Raw genomic sequence first — 6000 nt, 5'->3', positions numbered from 1 at the left:
TTTTTCAAAATTAATAGAGAGAATTTCTACAAACAGTAATCATATTCAGTAAGGTCTTTAAAAATATTTAAATTGTTTATAACTACAGGCCTATTCATTTCAGCCACTGTTGAACATGCAAAATATTGGGATCTACGATGATGAATCAGAGTACAACACCCTTTGAGACAAATGCCATTCAGCTGATGTAACATTCGCACAGGCTTTGGGAGAATGATGGGATATTCATTTATCTCTTTTCTTCATCACCATCCCTCTTCATGAGATTAGTGCATGAGTTCTCAACTAGTCAATGACTGTGGGCAGTGGCCTCTATCTTGCTCTTCTCCCTAGTGATTTCAAGTTTTAAGGAAATAAAAAATAGCTCGTCCCCACAAAAAAAAGTTGGGGCCCTCTGATACAGAACTGCTACTGACTTCAGAGGGAGCCTGGTATCTAAGTTAAGTCACTAAAGTATTAGAAAGTTCATCAGTGAAAATATAAAAATCTGTAATCAGGCCTCTTACTTTAAAGGTAGATTCATTGCCATTTCTTCGATCACGCACACAAAAAAATTCCCAGGATGTTTTTATCTCCCAAACAAGAAAAGGATGAACTGTTTTGGGACTGCTCTGATGCTCCATTGGCATCAGTATTCCTGGTTTACTCATATTTTATTAAATAATCACTAAGTGGCCAGTTAGTGTCCTTTAAGTAAAATAGTCTAATTATATTCTTTTAAAAGCTTTACACTGAAAGGTCTCAGGAAACATGAGATAAAGGTCTTTAGTCGAGTGAGATGTTGTCCGAGCTATCATAAAACACATTTCTGGAATTTTAATTTCGTTTAGCAAGCACTCACTTGTCCTGCTGCCATTCTCAAGACAGCATGGGAAATGAAATATTTGCATGTGTGCACAGAGAAAAAAACATCTGTGAGAATGGAAATAGCTTATAGAAGGGGGAAAGGAAAAAAAAAAGATAAACAGCATCTAGTTTATTACGCAAAGAGATTTCCAGAATTTAGAAACACCCACACTGTTCATTCCAAAGAGAGATTTGGATTTGAAGGGATCCCCATGTTTCTTTCTTCTTCTTCTTCTTTTTTTTTTTTTACAATATATACAATGGAAGACTTTGATTTCTTTTTGTCTTATTTTTGTTTCTGTGCACTTGCCAAGTTCAAACTGACAGTTGCAAATACCAGGTATAGAAAATTTGTCTTCAGTTTAGTTAACATGGCCTACTATTGTCTTATAAGAGAAGTATAAAATTATGATTTCATTGTAAGGAACTCAGATCAACATCAGGTTTATGTTACAAGAGATATTATCAGTAAATATAGCTGTACAATCGAGGGTCATCTGCAGACCTAGGAATAATATTATATTATTTTCTGAATTACAATCTTCAAACAAGAATAGTACCCTACTCTATTCTCATTAGCCTTATTTTAAGCAGTTTCCCCACTCTGTTTACAACAGACCATAGTGTACCTCAGTTCCACATCCAAAAAAAAGATGTGCTATAGGAAAAAAAAGTTACATTTTAATTAAAAAAATTACATATAGAAATCAAAACCTATGTTAAATATTTAATACTCTCCAACCAACGTCAACAGTTTGGTATGTAATAATTTACAATGATGATCTGTCAAACAGGTTTTTCAGCAGCAAATGAAATTTAGCATACTGTGTAAATGTGCTAATAGTAAACCCAGTCTCATCTGACAATAGTGGTGGGCACATCAGTTCATTGTGGCCAGCTAGGTCCTCGTGGTTGCCGATGAAGCTGTGGAGACTCCTTGTACTGATGTCACAGTGCTTTTTTTTTTTTTTTTGCTTGGCACAACAGAGAATGTGCAGTTCAGTCAACGGACTCCTGAGGTTTGTGTTAAGTAAACAAACTGAACTGGGTGCATCGTACCATCTACTGAGGAAGAGGATGTGAGGTCCTAGTTGTGAGACATGAAACACTTGGCGTCTGAATACCCATGAGTTAAGGAGGATTTGCTGAGGTTGTGTAGGTCATCATTCTGCAATGGAAGAAGAAAAAAAAGAAAGTTATGATCAGGCATTTTTCACTGCAAATAATGATTATTTTAGAAAGGGGAGGCTTGACACATGATGAGCTATCAAAGGAGCCAGACACAACAAACACTGCACATTATGACTTTACCAAAATGTAAAACCTAAAGCTAACAAACATTCAACAGGCAAACAAATCAGTAATATTTTCAAAAAAAGCAAATAACAAGAGGCTCAGTTACTTATTGAGGCAGTGATGTGGGCAACTACTGGGTAAAAACGCAACCCTGCAATGTTTTTGGGGGGGAGGTGAGAGAGAAGGATGAGAAGGGGCCTTTATAAAGATAGAAGTCTATCCTAGAGGCACACACTGTGGACACAAGTTTTTGTTAAAAATCAAGTGAGGGGGGCAGCTAGGTGGCGCAGTGGATAGAGCACCGGCCCTGGATTCAGGAGGACCTGAGTTCAAATCCGGCCTCAGACACTTAACAATTACTAGCTGTGTGACCCTAGGCAAGTCACTTAACCCCAATTGCCTCACCAAAAAAAAAAAAACAAAAAACAAAAAAATCAAGTGAGAGGTGGCAGCTAGGTGGCGCAGTAGATAAAGCACCACCCCTGCATTCAGGAGGACCTGAGTTCAAACCCGACCTCAGACACTTGATATGTACTGTGTGACCTTGGGCAAGTCACTTAACCCTCATTGCCCTGTCCAAAAAAAAAAAAAACAAGTGAGAAAAATAAAAATGTATCACTTCTTAAGAGAAGAATTTGGGGATGGTGGAAGAATCAAAGAAGACAGTTTAACAACAAATAGCTAAGAAGAAAGCTCATTCAAATTTAGGTTTAAGGGTACAGTTCAATAAAGTATCATAGAATTTATTTTATTTTTGTTTTTTAACGTTTTATTTTCAGTTCCAAAGTTTTTCCCTCCCCCTACTCCCTCCCATCATGGAGAAGACAAGACATATAATAAGGCATCACAGGATTTGGGCGGGGAGGTGTGGACAGCTAGGTGGCTCAGTAGATAGAGAGAGACTAGAGTCAGGAAGACCAGAATTCAAATGCAGCCTCAGACACTTACTAACTGTGGGACCTCAGGCAAGGCAAGGCCCCTAACCCTGTTTGCCCCAGTTTCCTCACCTGTAAAATGAGCTGGAGAAGGAAATGGCAAACTACTCCAGTATCTTTGCCAAGAAAACCCCAAATGGGCTCACAAAGAGCCAGCCATGACTGAAAAACGACTGAACAACAATAATAATATGGTTTTTTTTCCTTTTTTTTTTTTGGTGAGGCAGTTGGGGTTAAGTGACTTGCCCAGGGTCACACAGTGAGTAAGTTTTAAGTGTCTGAGGCTGGATTTGAACTCAGGTCCTCCTGAATCCAGGGCCAGTGCTCTATCCACTGTGCCACCTAGCTGCCCCAATAATATGTTTTATATTGGGGTTTTTAAAAATGTTTTATTTTCAGTTCCAAATTCTCTCCCTCCACCATCCCTGTCCTGACCCATTGAGAAGGTGAGAAATGTGATTACATAGCACAGGGTTTGAAGGTAGAAGGCAACCCTGGAGATCATTTATTTTACAGATGAGGAAACTGAGGCACAGAGAGGCTGAAATGTGTTTGTAATCACACAAGTGGTAAGCATTTAAAGCCAGGCCCTCTGACTCCACAGCCTGTGACCTTTTCCCTGTAGCATGGTACCTCCAATTCAAGAAGGCAATACTTACAAAAAAAGAAGTGTTATTCATTTCCCTTTAAACAAAACGGGGTACAAACAGATGCCTTTTATAACCCGAGTCCCTCTTTTAAAAAAATGCTCTTAACACACTCCTATCAATCACCCCAAGTCTGCAGCTAAGTCTCTAAGAAGGAAACTCCAGATCTCCAAGCTAGGCAAAGAAGGCAGTGAAGAAGTTAACAATACCACCCCAGCTCTCCCCACTCCCTGCCTTCTGCCCCATCTCCTCTCTGAAGGGGGGTTTTGCTAATATTTACACTCTGGCTTTCAGGTAAGTCCAAACTCATGAAACTAGGATTATAGGCTTATATATGAGAGGAGTTGTGTATATTTTAAATATGAACTCTGCTACTAAAAGATAGGCAAACAGTCTATTTTTCCCCACTTGCAAATAAAGACTTGCCATAGAGACACCAAGGTAAAAACTTTAAAAAGGCCTCCCTGTCCTGTGCCCATTAATTGCCAAGGAACAGAATTTACTTTGTGTGGTCCTTCAAGTGAAAGGGAAGCCTATCTTTGCAAATGATGTGTGGTATGCTGGGAAACTCCCTGGAGAATTATCTCACAGATCTCTTATTTACTCTCAACTTTCTCCTGAACCCCTCTAGCAAGCCGACTGGAATGTTCCTCCCAGAATATCTCCATCCAGCTTACCGAACAGGGCTTCGAAGCGAGGGGCCTAAAATTAGACAGTCATGCCATACTTTATTACAGGACTGGTGACAAACAAAGAAATTGCTTAATTTAAACGGGGAAAGAGCGAAGGGTGCATGGTTTGTTTTGTATTTCATATCTGGCTCACTTCCAAAAGTGCTCAATGAATAGCTCAGCAGAGGAACAAACTGTACCCGGTGAGCTGCGTGAGCACATGCTCGAACCTGCACTGGTTGTACAAGGGATAAGGTTGGGGGGCTTTGGGGGGAAGGGCAATGAAGAGCTTCACTGTAAGTGTTAAAATTTATTGCTCTGAGTTGCTTTAAATAATACACTCAAGTCATTTCTGGCACATAAGCTGAAATCAAGAGAGAGAAGAGGCAATCTATGGGCTGGTATGGACGTACCTACACCTGAAAAACAGCAAGTGTTCTCAAATCGTTCTAAGGCAAAGCCTCTACTAATGCTCATTGGAAGCCACTCAGTGTCGATGCTAAGCAACTACTGGAGTTCTCCTGAGATTCTCTAATAGGAGCCAAAAGCAAGAAGGAAATCGGGGTCTGCTAAAAAAGCTCCAACCACTTTCAAAGGCACTTGCTATCTGAATATATACAATAAAGTGTTTCATTGTGTGTGTGCGCATGTGTGTGTGCACATGCACATGTACTTGAGTGTATACATATATATGTATATTGGTATTTGTATGTATACACGTCCAGTCAGTCAATAAACATTTATTAAGTGACTACTACGTACCAAGCACTGGGCTAAGTCACCAACCTCATTTTTTACCAAAACCCTTCAAACATAACTTAATCCCTCAACTTTTTCAACAGATCTGATTCCCAATGAGCTATTTCTATTTTTTTTTTTTTATTGAGGCAATTGGGGTTAAGTGACTTGCCCAGGGTCACATAGCTAGTAAGTGTTAAGTGTCTGAGGCTGGATTTGAACTCAGGTTCTCCTGATTCCAGGGCCAGTGCTCTATCCATTGCGCCACCTAGCTGCCCCCCAATGAGCTATTTCTAGATGTGAAATCTACTCTCCTAATCTAAACACAGACTACCAACTTGGGATATTTGGGAAAATGTACAAGATAACACAGTTCCCAATGTTTGGGCCTCTGTCATCATGGTTGGAATGAATCTTTGGTCTTCCTGGTAACTCCTTTACTGGGACAATACTTATTTGATATTAGGTTTTCAAGATATTTATTAATTTACTCTCATTGTGAGATCATATCTATAAATACACACACACACCCATCACCACCACTACCACCAAAACCAAGTTAGAAAGCAAGTCACTAAGTACCGTATGGATATACCATCATAAATTTCTATGATTCAGAAATACTATCAAAAATACAGAAAGCAATAACTATGGTAAGTTCATTTGATGGGCCCAAATCTTTAGGCATGGTAAAATGTGAAACATTTCCTTAGAGAAAAAGAGCATGAAATTTTCCTCTCTACCATTTGCCATTCCTAGGATCAACTCTCATGAGTTACATCATCCTGTGATAACTTGTGAGCAAAGTAACATGATACCCCCAACAGTCACAGGGTTTTGTGGCGGGAAACTATTTTGTCATACTGC

The 6000-nt window shown here is 39.4% G+C and overlaps 1 protein-coding gene across 2 annotated transcripts in view; it reads right to left on the bottom strand.

Moving 5' to 3' along the window:
- Positions 1-961: 961 nt before the first annotated feature.
- Positions 962-6000, bottom strand: part of IRS1 (insulin receptor substrate 1) — an 83469-nt gene continuing 78430 nt past the window's right edge. For both annotated transcript variants that reach the window (XM_043992306.1, XM_043992305.1), the window contains one exon: positions 962-2014. The gene's annotated coding sequence lies outside the window, so the exon portion shown is untranslated. The remainder of the gene's footprint in view (positions 2015-6000) is intronic.

This window comes from Dromiciops gliroides, chromosome 3 (genome assembly GCF_019393635.1).
Source record: "Dromiciops gliroides isolate mDroGli1 chromosome 3, mDroGli1.pri, whole genome shotgun sequence".
NCBI classification, from domain to species: domain Eukaryota; kingdom Metazoa; phylum Chordata; class Mammalia; order Microbiotheria; family Microbiotheriidae; genus Dromiciops; species Dromiciops gliroides.
This window is presented reverse-complemented; position numbering and strand designations above follow the sequence as displayed.